The sequence below is a fragment of the Arachis stenosperma genome, chromosome 1, assembly GCF_014773155.1.
Source record: "Arachis stenosperma cultivar V10309 chromosome 1, arast.V10309.gnm1.PFL2, whole genome shotgun sequence".
Taxonomy (NCBI): domain Eukaryota; kingdom Viridiplantae; phylum Streptophyta; class Magnoliopsida; order Fabales; family Fabaceae; genus Arachis; species Arachis stenosperma.
This window is the reverse complement of record NC_080377.1, coordinates 70,512,296-70,531,915: the sequence shown is the minus strand read 5'-3', so window position 1 is coordinate 70,531,915 and position 19,620 is coordinate 70,512,296. Positions and strand designations below refer to the sequence as shown.

Below are 19,620 nucleotides of genomic sequence, written 5' to 3'. Positions count from 1 at the left end.
CTTTACTATGAGTTTTTGTGTTTTTTTGTGATTTCAGATAAATTCTGGCTGAAATTGAGGGACTTGAGCAAAACTCTGAAAAAGGCTGACAAAAGGACTGTTGATGCTGTTGGAATCTGACCTCCCTGCACTCAAAATGAATTTTCTGGAGCTACAGAACTCCAAATGGCGCGCTCTCAACGGCGTTGGAAATTAGACATCCAGGGCTTTCCAGCAATATATAATAGTCCATACTTCACTCGGAAATTGACGACGTAACCTGGCGTTGAACGCCAAGTACATGCTGCTGTCTGGAGTTAAACGCCAGAAAAACGTCATGATCCGGAGTTGAACGCCCAAAACACGTCATAACTCGGAGTTCAACTCCAAGAGAAGCCTCAGCTCGTGGATTGATCAAGCTCAGCCCAAGCATACACCAAGTGGGCCCCGGAAGTGGATTTATGCGTCAATTACTTACTCATGTAAACCCTAGTAGCTAGTCTAGTATATATAGGACCTCTTACTATTGTATTAGACATCTTTGGTCTCAGTTTTGTTTTATTCTTCATCCTAAGAGGCTATTGATCACGTTTTAGGGGGCTGTCCATTCGGCCATGCCTGAACCTTTCACTTATGTATTTTCAACGGTGGAGTTTCTGCACACCATAGATTAAGGGTGTGGAGCTCTGCTGCACCTCAAGTTTCAATACAATTACTATTACTTTCTATTCAATTCTCTTTTATTCTTATTCCAAGATATACGTTGCACTTCAACTTGATGAATGTGATGATCCGTGACACTCATCATCATTCTCACCTATGAACGCGCGTGATTGACAACCACTTCCGTTCTACCTTAGGCCGGGCGCATATCTCTTAGATTCCCCAACAGAATCTTCGTGGTATAAGCTAGATAGATGGCGGCATTCATGAGGATCCGGAAAGTCTAAACCTTGTCTATGGTATTCCGAGTAGGATTCTGGGATTGAATGACTATGACGAGCTTCAAACTCCTGAAGGCTGGGCGTGATGACAAACGCAAAAGAATCAAGGGATTCTATTCCAACCTGATTGAGAACCGACAGATGATTAGCCATGCGAGTGACAGCCGCAGAGGACCATTTTCACTGAGAGGATGGGATGTAGCCATTGACAACGGTGATGCCCTACATACAGCTTGCCATGGAAAGGAGTAAGAAGGATTGGATGAAAGCAATGAGAAAGTAAAGATTCAAGAGGAACACAGCATCTCCATACACTTATCTGAAATTTCCACTATTAATTTACATAAGTATTTCTATCCCTTTTATTTTCTTTTTATTATTAACATTCAAAAATCTATAAACCAATTTAATCTACCTAACTGAGATTTACAAGGTGACCATAGCTTGCTTCATACCAACAATCTCTGTGGGATCGACCCTTACTCGCGTAAGGTTTATTACTTGGACGACCCAGTACACTTGCTGGTTAGTTGAACGGAGTTGTGTTTACTCGTGCCAATCTTAAATTCCATAATTTTACAAGGAGTGCAACTTAAAGAATAAGGATCACAATTTCGTCCACCAACTTACATGACGTATTCCATATGTCAAAACATCATAAGTATACATCGGATACAACTAAATTGTTAGAGACCGAATCAGTTGAGTTGAAGGAGAACTTAACGTTTCAAGTTACACCTGAAGAAATTGCACGGGAAAGAAGTTTTGTTGGTGAAAGTAGCTTGGAGTGGAGCCAGAACCAAAGAGCACACTTGGGTGTTAGAGTCAGAGATGCGAAATGATTATCCCGAGTTATTCTCAGGTAATTCCTAAATTTTGAGGACATAATTTCTTATTTGGTGGAGAGAATGTAAGAGCCAAAAATTAATAGTCGTTTAATTAAGAATAAAATAATAATTTAATTGCTCAAAATAGGTTCAAAAATTTAGAAATACTAATTTGAAAATTTGTAGATGAAATTTGGATTAAGTGAATTTTTTCGAGTGAAAAAGTGTACTTTTCTGCTGAAAATTGTGTAAAAATGAATACCGGTAATTTAGGCAGCAGTATTGACTTAAGTCTGTCCAGCACTGTAAGAGAAATCAAAACTGCAGAAAAACTTAGAAAAATATTTAGAATTGAAAACCGGTCACTTATTCTAAAGGTTTTTGGCCTAAAGTTGGGCCAAATGAATAAAAAACGCTACCCGATTAAACCAGGACCAAGTTGAGCCCAAATCCAACATATATAAGCACCCATTAATGAGCATTTCAGTACATTAGCCCTAAGGGAGAGAGAGCCATGGTGAGATTGAGAGAGGATAGCTCAAGAACACAAAGAACTATTCACTTTAACATTGTTTTGATCATAACTTGAGCTACGGAGCTTTGATTTGTGTGCCGTTTATGGCCATGCATTCATCTCGTCGAGTTCTTTAATTCTAACAAAAACAAATTTTAAGAATTTTGAAATCCATGCTCCAATTCTCTACTTTATACATTTTTTCATTTTTAGCTATGGTGATTGAGAAAATTTTGTGATTTTGGTTATTTAGGTATTATCTAGCATTGAATTATTATTAGGTTTTTCCCCAATCACCATTGGGTAAAGTAAGGAGCCTCTTTACCCTTGTGGTTTGTTAATTTGTTAAATCCTAAGATTGACTTATGAAAATTTTTATGATAGCAAGCTTGAATTGATGTTGTTTGGAGTGAAATTGATGATTGGAATGCTTGGAATATGAGCTAAAGTGGTGGCTAAGTTTGCTTCTTGTTGAACTTGGAAAGCTTGTGGAAGAGGCTTTTTGGTGTTTTGTGCTCGGGAAGAAATTGGCCAAAATATGGTTTCGATTTTCTTTAAATAATATGTAATATTATAGGCAACTTAGGCTAGTGGACCTTAAGATAGGATTTGAATTAAATAAATTGGTTAATTATTGTGAGTTTGTTGTGGTAATATGAAGTTGATGTTGATGATAATTTATGATGATTATTGATGTTGATGACAATTAATGATGATTATGAGTTTTGATGATGATGAATTAATGAATAGTGATTGTGATGGATATAGTTAATGGTTGATAGTGTTTGTTGATGATTATGTTGAAAATGGTGTTGATGAAGAATTGCGAAAATTAATGAGAATTGATATGAATTATGTTGAATTGAAAACTTTGAATAGGTTAGATGTTTGAATAATTGAGAAATGATTGAGGAATGTTTAATGTGGATTTTTGGGTTGTTTTGGTACTGTTGGGATGTGATTAAATTGGTTTAGTTGGAGAGATTTCGTACTTTGAGGATTTGACAAATTTGGTAAAATCTTGTTTTTAGCCTGCTTTGGTGGGACATAACTTGGCCCTCGGAGTTTGAAATTGATTGAACTTTAATTCAAATTAAAGATGGTTGTGAGAGATTTAAAACAGTATAAAGATGAGGGAAATTAGAGTTTTGTAGAAAAAACATCGAAAGTTAGGTATAAAAAATTGAATTATGTGATGTTGCAAAGAACTAGAAACTCTGGTTTGTGTCCTTACGCACACTATCGTGCACACGTACTGACTAGAGCATGCATTAAGACTCGTGCATACGCACGAAAGGGTGTGCGTACGCACATGCTGGTAAATTTTTCTGGTACATACGTACGCACAGTTATGATATGTATGCACAAGTCTTATTTTTCACCTAAAACCCTATTTTTAACTGTTTAACCTCCCTGACAAACTTGTAAACTTTCATAACACTTATTTAAGATCCCCTAGTTAGTATTTAGGTTTTGAAACATGGGAGAGCACAATAGGTAAATTAAAAAGGTTATTTTGTTATGAGTTTAGAGCCGGTGAGCTAGGCTTGGGAAATTTTGTAGATGGATTAACTTGTGTAGGCATGGTGGGTGTTATGTTGATGATGACTGAGAAATGAATATGAATTGAGAAATGAATGAGGTTGACAAATATCTTATTTAAATGGCTTATGAACTTGAAAGAACTTGAAAGAACTTGATAAATGAGGATGAGATGATTATGATGAGTTGAGAAAATGAAAGTTGATGAGAAATTATAGAAGATTGAGGTTGATGAAATTGTTGAGTACAAGCAGTGATCACTAAATGATAATTATGATATGCATTAATTGGTAAATAGCTATGTGCCTAGCAAGGATGGTGGTTTAATCTCGCTTGTCGAGGTAGTGGCGCCAGCATAGAGGCTATGGTAGTCTCCCGCCTATGTTCATATGTGAGGGCTGGGGTATTATCCCGCTCGCATAACCTTTCTTGCCATAAGAGTGAGTCGGACACTATATCCTAGGGTTGAAAGTGACTCGAACAGTATATCCCAGGGTTGTGTATAAGAGTGAGCCGGATACTATATCCCAAGGTTGAAAGTTAGCCGGGCACTATATCCCATATTTAAAAGTGAGTTGGGCACTATATCCCAGGGTTGTCCATAAAAGTGAGCCAGGCACTATATCCCAGGGCTGCACACAATGAGTCGGGCATTATATCTTAGGGACGTGGCACAAAGCCAACATCCGAAAGGATGTGTCGTGTTGGCAAGTTTGAACTGACATGTGATATCACGACCCAAATAGAACATGTATTCATCATATGCATTGTCTACATACTTGCTTGCTTTGATTACTTGAGTTATGTCTAATTGAATAATAAGCCTAATTGCTAATCAATCTACCTGCTGTATATGTATATTAATTGTGCTTTACTTGTCTGCATTACTTGTGTTTTTACTTATTTGATGAGTATCGGTAGATGGCGGCAATAGGATCGCATAGAAGGTATGTTGTTGAAGGCTATGGGACAACGGTGGCTATAGTTAGAGTAGAAATTCCTTAAGTTAGATTGCCCTATTTATGGTCTAATTAATATATTCCATTAAGCTTGAATATTTTGTATCGATGTGAAGTTCTCTTATCTATTGAGCACTGTTACCATACTAAAAACCCACGGTTCTCATACCAAATGTTGTTGTCTTTTGGATGCAGGTCGCAACCTACCTCGGTGAGTTTGCGAATGGTGATAGAGCGGAGGATGTATCGGTTTTTATTTTGATTTACTTTTGTATATTTTTGTTGCCATAGAGGCTTGTATTTTGAGAACATTGAGAGATAGGATGTTAGCTATTTTAAACATCAAAACTCTGCTGTATTCTGTTTTGGCTAACCGGCCTAAATTCCGCAGGCTGTGACTAGTCCTCTTTTGTATATTATATATATAACTTTTATTCTCTATATTTTCTGTTTATCTCTTGTACCTACGCATTTTGTTAGTTTGTGTGAACGCTTCGCGATTTGTTTCTTCTGTACCTATCTTTGAACTCCTATTCCTTATATCGGGCTTCTAGTCATATTACTTCTTTCTATATATATTATTGTATGAGCTTTAGAACTGTCGTAACTCTTTGTCGCCTTTTGCTTTACAGCTAAATGTAAAGTTTAGGGTGATAACGTGTTATAGTTATGAAGTAATATATGGCGGTGGTTAATGTCGATCCAATAAGAGAAGAGTGTAGGAGAATATGACACGGGGGAATGAAGAGACTACAAAAGGCATTAATGGTAGTGGCAAGAGAACTAGAGGTAAAGACAATAGGGGCCCATGGTCCCCAGAGATTTTGATAAAAAAAATCATTAGTTCTTGTCGAAAGGAAACATAGTTAGCTTATTTGGATGATGTGAAGTTTCTTCTTCTTGTTTACCGGTGTTCAATACTCATCATCACCATGTAGTTATTTTTGTATGTCAAAATTGAAATGAAAAGAGTCTCTCTAAAGTATGATGTGTTATCTCTTACATTTTCATTTGATGTATTATTTTAATTTTAGACCAATGATAGCATAGTTGGTAGAATTACCCATTGCTAATAAAGCATTGTTATTTTATCTTCAAATCAACATTGCTAGTTAAATGTCATCGAAGTATTAGCAGTGTTTACATTAATGAATTTCGAAATTTTATTTTTTGAAAAGTTAAAATTTTATTTTGTTGTAATATATTATTTGATTAAAGTGAAAACAACAATTGAGATCAATAGTGTTGAAATTTTTGAGACTTAAATATGGTCAAAGATAAAATTAATTCTTCAACATATGAAACATTAACTTATAAATTATAACTGATTTTGTATAAATTAAAAGTAACATATTTTTTAAAAAGAAATAACATTAGTTTTTTTTATTAAGAAAACATATTTAAATACAAAATCAAATTCTTCAGAATTTAATAAGTTATTTTTTATAAAGTCATTTTTATTCTTAAAATTAATTTATGAAATTTATATTGGGTTACTAGTTAATTTTAGCATTAAAAAATAGTGTAGTTTATTAATCTAAACTAAATTTTTTGTTAAGGAAAATTAAATTTAACTTTTAGTTGACTTTGACTATATACAGTCTTACTTATTAATAACAAAGTTTAAAAATAATATAAATATTTAGAAATTATATTTTAATATAAGTATTATTTTATTTTTGTTTCTGTCAAAATTTTTTGGCCGTCATAAAATTTCGTTCAAACTCTGCCACTGGAGACAATAAATACCCGGTTATAAGTCTTTCGAAATGAAACAAATTAAGATAATTTAAATATTCTCAAAACTTAACGCAATTAAGGATCGTGTAGGATGGTGTCAACAATCTCAAACCTTATGTATATAAACATCATTATTTTTTTTAAGTCAACATTATTTAAAACGTATGTAAGTAAAACACACAAAATAATCTGATCGTCATTTACTTTTTTAATGTCAAGAATAATTATGTTTAGAAGTAATTTAAGTATAATAGAAAAATAGTATTCCTTTGAATATTTGTTTGTGTTACAGGTTTAGAGTTTTCTATGGTTGTAAAAGTATTTCTGAGACTTTAAAGAACATAGTTCAAAATTGAATTAGAAAAAATTAGAGGTCTGATCCATAGATATAAGATTTTTGCAAAAAATAAAACTCAAGATTTAAAAAACAACCGCTACAAAAAAACCTACTCTGTTTCATATTCTATTATTATTTTTCTAATTTTAGTTATCTTGGTTTTATTACTACTACTATTTTTTATTATGATTATAATTATTATCATAATTATTATGACAAATATTATTCATATATTATTTTCAGTTATTATATTTATCATTATTATTATTGTTATCAAAAAAATAAATATCCCTATCTGATTTATTAAAAATTTGTTCAGTATGATACAAAATAAAACTTTTTTATACCCTTCTTCTACGACAATACTTGTATATTTATTTTTACAAGATTAAAATAATTTACTAAAAACTTTGGTAGCAAAGAATTTTCATTGGGGTTAATAGTCAAATTAGTCTCTGAAAAATAAGACATTCTTTAAATTCATTTCTAGAAGATTTTTTTAATTAAATTAGTCTTTCAAAAATTACGAATTAATCATATTCGTCCTTCAACGAATCCACTAACAAATTTTGTCAAGAATTAATGATACAAAATGTTAATTAGCAACATAAATAATACTTGACATGTCAAATTGGACGCTAACTAGATATATTCATTAAAATATATTAATTTAGTCATTTTTTCTAATTACGTAAACTATATTCCAAATATGGCTTAATGAGTAAATTGATAGATTATCGTAAGCATATTTGGTCAGCGTCTAATTGAACATATTAAGTATCATGTATGATGTCAGTTAATATTCTACGTTATCAATCGTTGACAAAAATTAGCAATGGGGTCGTTAAAAGACAAATATGATTAATTCGTAATCTTTGAAGGACTAATTTGATTGAACAAAACTTTTAGAGACGAATTTGAAAAATGTCTAATCTTTCAAGGATTAATTTAACTATTGACCCATTTTAATTGATTACTACTTATTTACAAGTACTAAAGATTTACTACATTAAACCTAATAATTAAAAACAATTTACTTTAAATTGATATGGCCAATTCTACGTATAAATTTAAAACCTATTAAAATATCATACTTAATCATGTATTTAAATTTCAAATGTCATCCTTTCATCAACCAAATTCGTTTAAAAAAAAATCTGTTAATTTCACATAGTTTAATAACAAATCAATTTACTCATTTTTTAGCTATAACTATTAGTACAATAAACACTTGATTATCAATAACACTAAAATTATAAGTTCAACTAAATTAACAATTACAACTAATATTTTTATAAAGTCCAACATATATAGTTATGCTCATTATTTTAATTTTTATATGTTATCGTAGTTGTACCCCTTATGGTCATGGATGTAACAAGTGCAATTAAAATGTTTAAACTTTATTCAAATAATAACAAAAAAGTTATAAGCTTATAATTTTTCTTTTTGAAAAGTTTAATTTCTTTAAGAAAAAAATTACTAATTATGTTTCAACTAGTGGGCTTTTGAGGAATTTATGATTTTTTTAGTTGTAATTTTTAAATAAACTTAATTTTTTTATGAAAAATGAACAAGATGTTTCTATTTTCTAGTATTGTGACATTTGTCTTAGGATCATATGGTGTGTGTTATGGGATTGGAAGAATATTATATTTGAATTTGATATATAAATAATGAATCCCTAACTAACCTACTGCAGTTTTTACTATATAAATTTTTCTTAAAATTTCTTTTTGAATTTGTGTTGTTTGAGGTTTATGAAAATGGACAACAAAGGTTTGTACCTTGTAGCCTTGAGCATTTTCACCCTTGAAATTGATAGATATATAAGGTATTAATTACAAACCATGGTTATGAAATTTGTGAGTGGTGGTATGTTATTTGGTAATTTGGTTAAGTTAATTGAATTATATTGAAGTGCCAGATCATGAATTTGTACTTGCAAAATGCTGTCCAATTCGTGAGCTTTATTATGATTGGTTTCTCCTGAAAGCTTTGTTGAAGTTTTGTACTTGTGAGTCATTTAATCAAAATTATAAATATACTTGCAAGTGGCTTCTTCTGGCATCCCAATGTAGCTGTTGTATATATAACCTAGTATTTGGCTCTTTTTTTTTGGATGGTGTCTTCAACATTTAACTTCTTGAATGGTTAAGTTTTGTGGCCTTTATTGTCTTAAACACAAACAACATCTACTAACTTGAAAATTTGAACTTGCTCCTATTGTGATAATTGTTTTGCTTCTTTTAAATTTAATGTATAACATGGATAAATGATCTCTAATTTGCTGATTGATTTTTGCTTTGTTCTAAAAAATACTTGATTCACAAAAAATGTTTACAAAAATTTACTCAAAGATCAAATACACCACTTTCTGGGTATCAAACGACTAAGGAGGGGGTTCCATATGCACCAAAGTTTATGGCAGCTGTGTGAGTGGATGATACAAGTTATACCTCTCAAATGACTTTCTCTCAAAGAAAGCCTGCTGAGCAAGATGCTGCAAGAATAGCATTGGAGAGTTTGAATGAAAAAATTAAAGATGAAGGACGCCCTCTTATTTTTGAGGTTTGACGTAATACAATCTTTAATCTTTAATATAAATTTTGTGAACTATTAACTAATTTCAAGCAAAAATAGTTCACTTAATAATGTTATGTTACTACCTAAGTTCCTTTTTTTTGCCATGTTTTCTCCTAGTATTTGTTAGTGCTACTTGAATCAACTTACCATGATTGTTGATAATATACAAATTTTGAGACTCTATTATATTTTATATTCTTTTTATGTTTTCCATCACTTTAGACATAGTTGAATAGTAGATTCAATTATGGTGTTCACTTTTCATTTTTGTGACTTGGTTGTAAGAGCTTAGTGCTTTGTGGGTGAATCTTCTGTGTTATGAATTATGAAGGATTGTGTTTTCTTCTAATATTTGTGATTGGATCTTATTGGTTCAACTTATTGCTTTGTATTATAAATTTATTGTATTTTTCATTAGTATTATTTTCTTGCACATTATCTGCGATGAATTATTTTGTATTATGACTTATTATGTTTTTTTAGTATTTGATTTTTGGAGCTTAGTGGTTTAACCTATTGCAGTGATTGATGAATTGCTTTACTTTCTTTTCTTGAATATTACATGTTTGATGGATTGCTTTATATTATAAATCTATCATATTTTTCTTTACAATTACTTCCTTATGCGTTACATATTTGATGAATTGCATTATATTATGAAATATAAATTATTATGTTTTTCTTTAGTATTTGGTATGGAGCTTATTTGTTCAACTTCGTAAATACCTATTACCTAGAGGAAAATAAGATGTTAGGGGAATAATATCATTAATAGTTCTCCCTTCATCACAATGCTCATTAAATATATAATATATTTCTTTGTGAATCCCTTATACAACTACACTAATTTTTGTTCCAGAATATTTTGATTGCTAAGTCTATCATGAATGAACATGTCACAAAACTAAATGTAGAAAGATCTACTTACAATACTGTTTAGCTAGAAGGGTTGCTTCCTCGCTTTATGTCTTTTGTGATCTTCAATGATACAAAGTACACTAGTATTATCAATGAAATAAAAAAGAGGCCGAGCAGTTAGTAGCATGTGCTGCTATTCTTTCAATTATTGGTATCATCTTCTTTATATCTTGAACGTATTTTAAATGTTCTTATTTGGATGTGCAAAGACTATTTAAAGTAAATGATTTTGTGAAGCAGGTGATTCTAGCTCAATAACACTTCATGAGATAATAAGATCAAAATCTAGTTTTTACAGAATAGTAAAACCAAATGAATCACAATTTACTAATGGAAGCATTGTCTTACCCATAGAAGCTATAGGATATGATTTTGATTCGTAACACCATAATGTCCTAGCTATAGAAGTTTTATGGCAGCTAATCGTAAAACCCGCGAAATTAGTAAATAAGTAGCCAACAAACTATTTTATTATTTAAAGAGATTAGAAAATTAAATCTTATAGTTTATGAAATATAAATAATTAAAATATGCATTTTAACACAATTTTAAAAGTTTTTGCCCAAAATTGGGTCGAACGGGTTGGACCGGGCCTAAATCGAGCCCATGGCCCACCATATGAAGGACCAAACTCAGCCTTTCTTCTTTCTCATTACATGCTGAAAAATAACAAAGGGACAGAAGAAGAAGCTTCAAACACTAACCTCTCATTCAACCTCACATAACTTTCAATGTGGAGCTCCAATCGCGACACCGTTTATGGCCACCCGACCACAGCATTGAGCTCTACAAAGCCCACTAAACAATTTGGTAAGGAAATTTTGAATTCAATCTCAGCCTCTCTTTTCCCCAATTTTTGAAAATTAAGCTACGGGTGTTGAGATTTATGGTTGTTTTGGTGTTTTCGGCTCCAATTAACTTGAGAAAATTAGTGAGTTTTGTTCAATTGAGGCATGAACAAGGTAACAACTCTCAAACCCTAGTGAATTACTTGATTATATATGGTTGAGTGTTGAGTTTCTAAGTGTGAATGTAATGATAGGAATTAGGTAGTATATATGTGACTTTGGAGCATAATTGAGGAGATTGGAAGCATGGTTGTGCTTTGGGTGCAGAAATCTTGGTAGTGGAGGATTGGGATCTTGCCAATTTGAGGTATCTTTGTCTTAGAGAGGAATCGGCTAAGGTATAGTTTTGGTTTCTCATAGATAATATGTAATGTCTTGTGAAAACATAGGCTAGATAACCATATGATATGTTGGATTTTGTTAGCATGTTGATGGTTAGTAAATGTTGAGAATTTTGAACTTGTTATGAATTTGTGTTGTTTAATGTGGGTGATGATAGGTGAAATGATGATTTTGATGACTAATAATGATACATTGATGATTGAGTATAAAGTTGTATTGATTATGAATTATTGGAGTTAAATCTTATGAAATTGCATAGTTGGTGTACTATGGAGTGAAGGAGGAGTGTTGAGGTATGCTATGGTCTGTTTTGATGATGGTTTGAAGCTTGGGTTATTGGTATCAAGTTAAGAAGTAGTAAAAATAGAGGTTCGTGATTTTGAAGAGAAACTTGATTCTTGACTGAACTTTGGTGGGCCAGAACTTAGCTTCCGACCCCCAAATTTTTCCAAACTTATTTTGAATGAAAATTGGGTTCGTGAAGTTTACGTCGTTTGAAGAACAAACTAAAAACAATTTTTAACGAAAACATTATGCGCGTTGGAAATTCGGAGTGTAAAAGCACCTTCTGCATAACTTAACAGCTTTTTACCATTTTTGAGGGGCATGCGTACGCGAGCACACGCACGACATGAACGTTCAGTTCTGTCCAGACATTCTCGCATATGCGGGTGTGTGCATGCATAAGCGAGAGGTGAATTTTGCAAGCTGCGTACGCGAGAGAGTGGCATGCGACGCGGGACTTGTCTTCTGACCAGGGGGCTCACGTACGCGAACAATAGTCACATACGCGAGTGGGGTAAATGACACCGCCGCATACGCGCAACATGGCATGCATATGCGGGACCCTATTTTTGAAAGCAATGTATTTTTGTTATTCAAACATGATTTTCATCTTCTAAACCTCTATTTTTACTCCTTAAGACCCTAAAACTTAATCTTAATCATAGTGAAGGGGGTGAACCTTGAGAGGGTGGTAACTTGGAAGTGAAGAAAGATTGTGAAGTGGTGATTTAAGCTTGAGAAGTGCTGAAAGCACTGAATACATGATGAATTGAATGATATTTATATATGTTGTGACTCCAGGTAGGATGCAGTGGTCATATCCACTAGCTTTGGGTAAGAGTCAACAAATCGGGTAAGATGCAGTGGTGTTATCCAATTGCTTCGGGAGAGTTCGAGACTCCGGGTAAGATGCAAGGGTTGAGTTCTGTCGGCGCTTGCTCCGGGTTGAGAACTGTAACACCACCTGCGTAAGAGGCAAGGTGAGGTTGTCCACTTGCTCTGGGTTCGCGAATAAGATGCAAGGGTTGCGGCATTATCCCACTTGCTTCGTGTTTGGTGTTCTGTCCAGGGTTAACTACCGAACATGTCGGGTTTGGCTTTATAACCGATAGATGAGACTCATCGGCCATAGGGCAGACATACATCATATGCATTTGTTTGATTTGTTTGAGTGTGCATTCTTGGGTTTGCCTATTTGATTAACTATGCTTGTTTGCTATATGTTCTACCTACTGTAACTGCATTATATCTGTGATTTCTTTGTCTGTATTGTTTATCTGTGCACCTGAGAGGCCCCTTGTCTGGCGGAGGAGTGACAAGGGCAGTTTCACTAGAGTTTTGGAGGATTAGAGGAAAGGGAAAAGTGAGGGATCAAACTAGGATTGAGTTAGAATTTAAGAGCCTTAGATAACTTACCTTACTCATGCTTTCCAATTATAGTTTTAAGTTTTAAAATCGAGTATCAAAATTCTAGGATCGCCTCTGACTTTCTCGGGACCTTATATATTATGTATGTTAGCACTATACCATGCTGAGAACCTCTGGTTCTCACCCCATACATATGTTGTCTTTTTATAGGCTTCACTTTTGTACTTCATAGAGGCTCGACGGAGAACTAGGGTTTATTTTAAATGCATTTGGAAGACTTGGGATTGTATATATGTATGTAAATATTCTCCGACCGACCTTGGCTTCGAAAGTCGAGTTAGGAGCTTGATATCCTGTATCTTTTTGGCACTTCGTTCTTATTATTTATTTAGTTTTTTAAAAAACATAAAAAAATAATATTTTCATGTATGATATATACTATTTTAAATAAACTATATTTAAAAAATATTTGATGAAAAATTATATTATATAATAATATTTTTAATAAAAGTAGTTAGTTAAGTATTGAATATAATAATATAATTATTTATCAAGTAATATAAAATAAAATTTAATTATTTTATATTTTTATGTTGTAGTTTAAAATATCATTTTTAATATAATTTTTTTAATGTTATAGAAAATTTTTGCATAATAATTAATTTTAATGAATAAAAAATATTATATATTTTATATTTTTAATTACATACACTACAGGAGAACCGGCGCTTAGTAGCGGTTTATATAAGGATTAGCGGCAGTTTTTAACCGCCGTAAAACAATTTACCAGCGAAACCCCTTGAATGGCGTCGATTGATTTAACGGCGGTCCGCCGCTATTTGGCCAACAGTAAATTTGACCGCATTTTCTGGCGGATTTGAACCGCTGCTGTTCTTTTGACCGTTGTGTTTTTTAAAATGTATTTTGCAGCAGTTCCAAACCGCCGTTATCGGATTTTCCAAAAATTTAAATTTATTTTCGGCCATTTTCTAACCGCCACTATTTTTCCTTCTAAATGGCTGCAAAATTACTGTATTTTGCATCGGCAATCAATGCTCTTTTAATTACTGTATTTTTTTGTTATTTTTTGAATTTTTTCCGATATTAGAAAACTTAATTATTTTGTAACTGAAAGAATAAATTGATGGGTAAACGAATATTGGCAAAACTAATAAAAATATTCATTATTCCAAATATCAATAAAGTGTATTCCTTATTAAGAGTTGCATAATCAACAATAAAAAAGTGTATACTTAACTTAAAGAATAAATTTCAAATCCTTAGTTCTACTCTCTACTCTATCCCTCCAATGAATGCATCCATGCAGCCACGTCTGGTGGCAGCTCCCTACCTTGCCCTTGAATTAGACACATCAGAGCACTCTCTATTGCCTGCATTTTTGTCTTCTCGGCTGCTACTTTGTCCTCCGTTGCCTTCCTTTTTAATTTCTCAGCTGCCAGCTCTGCTTGTAGTTTGAGCAACACTCTTTGGGTCTCCTCCCTTTGAGTTTCAGTGCTTGACTGAGGTGAATTCGTACCGAACACTTGACTAGTAGTCGGTCTGATTTTCATGCCACGCACTCTACCTGGGGGCTCCTTTCCAAGAGCTTGAGCAAGTGAATCATTCTGAAACAATAGTCTAGATGATTCATCATGTTGCTCAATCTCCGCAATTCTTTCTTACACAGTTAGATAAGCGAACATAAGCATTTATTAGCTAATTGCTAACGGAACAAACTTTGAACACAATTTTAACAAACAAAACCTATGAGAAACAAATTAGTGATTCTCAACACATTACTTACATCAATAGCCCAAGCTGCATCATGGAAATAAGATCCATTAGATCGTTTGTGGATTAAGACAAACAACTCCCCCTTACTAACTGGACGCCCTTGTCGTTCCGACTGCAACAATATAGCTTAAATAGTGAATAGGTATACGTAGAGAAGGTTCAAAAAGTAAGTGAATCCTAAATTACCTTTTCTTCTCTGAGCCTTGCCAAGCTTTTCGATTTGCCAGTATGAGTGTATAACTGCTTCGATCGATTCTCAGCATTTTCCTACACTTCTCCTGTTATGCCATCAAAAGTAAGAGCTACTAGACACTATTTCTGACTAACTTAATGTGACATAAATAGAATTTTAAAAGTATGAAATAAAAATAAATTACCTTATTTTCTTCACTGTTGGGATAATCAAGGAACCATTTCTAATGATCCGCAGTAATTTCCGGTGGACGGCCTTTAATATTTTGTTCAAGAGTCAAATTTGATTTGTAAAAGTGATGATACAAATAGTTCCTTGTGTCCTTCCAAGCCCTTCCTATCATTTTTAATATTGTACGCTTGATCATTCCTCCACTATCTTTTTCAAAATGGAACAATTTCTGCAAGAGTAGAATTAAATTGTTAGTAGGCGTCGAATTAAGATTTCGGGACTGTACAAAAATATAATGATTTACCTTTACGCATTCAGTATAGATCTTGTCCCTAGAGCGAACCTTTCTCCAGTCCTTCTCGCAGATTGGGAATTTGGTGTAGTCAAATCCTAGCATTCCGACAACGCCGCTTAGTATACCAGCTTCATTTCCAGCTGGTTGCAGTCTATCGTTGAACCTGAGTACGATATTTCTATCGTTAGGTGGCTTCATAGCCTCTCTCACACTTAAATGAATTTTCTTGATTGTCCCATCGGACTCTGTTTATCATAGTTAGTCTGTGTGAGTAACCACTGTGACCAAGATGCGATGAAATCATAAAAAAATTACTCATAAAAAAATACATGGGATAAATTCTTGTATACCAATTATTTTAACATCCTAAAATTCAGTGGTCTTGCGTCCCTTGTGCTTCAGAGCCTCCGATGCAGCAAACAGGTTGTCAACGTATTATTCAAAATAATCTACCTCATCTGCCTTTGGGTCTAAGTCTTCATCAGGCGATTCCGAGTGTTGAGCACCATTCGTGCAAGTCTGTGGAGCAGGTAATGGTTCGGTACCATGTGGTCAAGAGGGGCATAAAAATGAGGTTGGGGTAGCACCAGTACCACTAGAGGGGGGAATTAGGCCATCCACTTGGGGCACGGATGAAGCTGCAGCTGATCCTGTTTGGGTTTGCTAACATACTGCGTCTAACTTTGATTTCTTCGTGTAACGACCTATCTTGGGCATCTTAATAAACTTGGTACCACCAACAGTGTCACTTAATACTATTATCAAAATGTAAAAAATAAACAAAAATTCTAAAGCATTAAATATAAGCAAATAATTAGACACGTAAAGCAAAAATATCTCAAATTATAGCTCATAAAAGAAATAGCAATAGGCTTAAAATTTTTAATTGGGAGTAACATGCCTTTTCAATAGCTTTGTCAATTATATTTTTCTGAACAAACAGGCTCAATATAAATTAATAATAAATTAGGGTTCAAATAAGCAACTATATACGCTATGACATATATAAAACATATAGAACTTGATAAAATTACCATAAGCAACTATATATTCCTTTCACATTCGAATGTACATGTAAAGGCATGAGTTACAACTTTGTTGCGTAAGCACTATACAGGCATTAATCAAAATCCAAACTTTCATGTTCTTCTAGAGTATTAATTATCTTTTGAAACCTAAATCAATAGAATTTAATTAATTTTTGAAACCTAAATCAAGCAAACAATAATTAGAATGATCAATATACTCCCCCTACCTTATCATTTTCTCGTAAACAATTTTTTACATAGTAGGAGTAATACATTCCCCAAATTAAGCATATATCCTGTTTACATTTGAGAATGATCAATATATGTTAAGTCTCTAACTCTTCATATAATAATGTCTATACTTAGTCAACAAGTCAATTACTAGCTATGGAAATAAAAAATTTAAGTACATTGAAGAAATCATGAACATTGAATTCTTTAATTCACCGTGAAATCTTAATTTGACCTCAAATATAAAAATGTGTGCTTATTCTTTCAATTATTTAAACTACTCAGTATTAATTTCTTAAACTTGTGCGTTATTTGATAACTTGAGATACGAATGTAAAAATAAACTCCTCATTTTGACCTATATTAATATATCATTTCAGTTTATAATTTTCTTTTTTCTACCTACATTCAAGAGGAAGTTTAGACATGGATTGACTTTGTAAATGTTTTGAGAAAAAGGAGAATGGTGTTTACTTTTTTTTGCCCTTCTCATAGTCAAAGCTATCACAAAACCCACTAAAATAAAGAGGGTAAAGACCGTGTAAATTCCAAATTCTAGAAGATGGAAAACCATAGACAAATTATATGCACAATTACAGCCATCACAGTTAAAGCTATGAACTGACTAAAGAGATAGGGGAAACAGGGCAAAGAGAAACAACAATTCTCAGCAAAAAAATTATATAAATATACTCCTAAATTACAGTGAATACAATTTCCATCAGAACACAACAATTGTGGATATGATAATAATATAACCTTCTTGCTAATGATAATCAAATAGCTAGTAAAATTCTAGGAACATAAAACACCACTAAATGCGGCAAAGCAAAGTTGAACCAAATTATTGGAGAATCAAAGATGTTATACAAGTGCAGTATGGCAACAATACTTTCTTGAAGTTGATTTTTTTTAATTAGTGTTTTCAAAATAAAATCACAATAACAAAGGGAAGAATTTGATCATGGAGACACAAAACTAAATCCATAAATAAGGGGTAAGTAACCTGTGAACTCTCAATGGGAAAATTAGCAACCACACAAAGTCAACTATTAGTGCTTACAGGCAGCGGGAGGAAGGTTATTGACGCTGATGCTTCTCACGACGCAACTGCTTGAAGGGTGGATACGGCAGGACGACGCTGATGGATTTTGGCTATGCAACGTCGACTGCTACTCCAACTTGATGAAATCTGAAGACTGCTTTGAGGAAGAGACTTAGTCCAATAGCAACGGATGGAGGTGCGTCTCGTGGGAGGCTTTAGTAGTGAAAGAAATTAGGATTAGGTAAGCGGCAGGGTTTATGGGTTTTGAACATTAAAAGGGTGAGTTCCTTTCTCTCCTGATGGTGGTAACAATAAAGGGCTTCACTCGACAGTGTAAATAAGCCAAAAAGAATAATAATAAACAATTTATTATTTTTATATGCGTCGGCCTAATAAAAAATTATGATATATTTTACTGCTAACAATATTAGTAGAATTATTCAATAAACCATAAATTTAATTGGGGGTTAAAAGAATGTGAATAATAATAATAATAATAATAATAATAATAATAATAATAATAATAATAAAGCTGCTAACAATAATAGTATCGATAATAATAATTGTAGTTGTGCTATACGAGATATCAGTAATGTCACCCCTAATGATAAAAATAAAAATGATAATTATTAAAAAAAACAAAAATATATTATTAAAACTAGCCAATGAACTTCAAAAATATATACAAGACACATATTAGTGAAAAATATGAAAAATATATTATAAGTCTTAATTATGGTACACAATGCAATCACCCAGATATATACATGTGTGTGTAAATATATATACAAAAAGGAGAGTGGTGTTTACTTGTCTTACCCTTCTCATAGTTAAAGCTATCACAACACCCACTAAAATAAAGAGATGAAAGAACTCGTTAATTCAAAATTTTGAAAATTGACAAAACCAAAGACAAATTATAGACCCTATTTTGATAAAAAAAAAAACCGTCAAAATTCTAATTAGAAATAGAAAAAGGAACACACAAATGAGAACCATAAAGAAAGAAAGAGAAAACCAAATTAAAATATGCGAGAGAAAGAAAGAGAGAAGAAATATATTGTCTTAACTCTTAAGTGTATAATATTGTTATGCTCTCTACTAGGTGTTTTATAGTGATTTTTTTTCCAAGAAGAAACTAATGATATGACGTTTTGCTTATATGAATTTTGATAAATATATGTGCTCATTACTTTGCTAAAATGACATAAGCCTAGTAGTCAGCAATATGTATTGAGCTGCACTATCTTTGAGCAAAATTAATGAAAGAATAATCTTGGCTGTCAATTGAATTTTGTCTCAAAACAATTTCAAGTCACAAAAGACTAAGTAGGATATATGAAGTCAACATAATTTTAATCTCGAATGTGTTCCTTCCTACCTCATTAAGCTCACACCAATTAAAAAGACAAATCATCCAAGTCGAGTATACCAATTACATGCCAATTTTTCAATAACCAGATCAACTCAGAGACTGTAAAAAATCAGATGTATCTAACAAGATCAAACTAACAAGTCCATACAACATGACTGAAAAGACCCCATTCTCTTCTGGTGTTTTATTGAGGTCAAAAGTAAGCATTGGAGCATTGTTTACAGTAGAAACAACCTCCTCGAAACTATCGTCTTTCACAATGTCGTCTTCCTCTATCGAGTCTTGAACTACCTCCCCTG

The 19,620-nt window shown here is 32.8% G+C and overlaps 1 long non-coding RNA gene across 4 annotated transcripts; it reads right to left on the bottom strand.

The window, feature by feature from the left end:
- Nucleotides 1-14,348: 14,348 nt before the first annotated feature.
- Nucleotides 14,349-18,250, bottom strand: LOC130962206 (uncharacterized). 4 transcript variants are annotated; one of them, XR_009079746.1, is made up of 7 exons: nt 17,965-18,250; nt 15,993-16,397; nt 15,652-15,887; nt 15,361-15,576; nt 15,170-15,261; nt 14,994-15,095; nt 14,349-14,867 (listed from the first exon to the last, which is right to left on the bottom strand). It is a non-coding gene; the product is annotated as an uncharacterized LOC130962206 (long non-coding RNA). The 4 variants fall into 4 exon arrangements; XR_009079745.1 differs by having other exon boundaries at nt 14,349-14,863; XR_009079743.1 differs by having other exon boundaries at nt 14,349-14,814.
- Between the last annotated feature and the right edge of the window lie 1,370 nt (nt 18,251-19,620).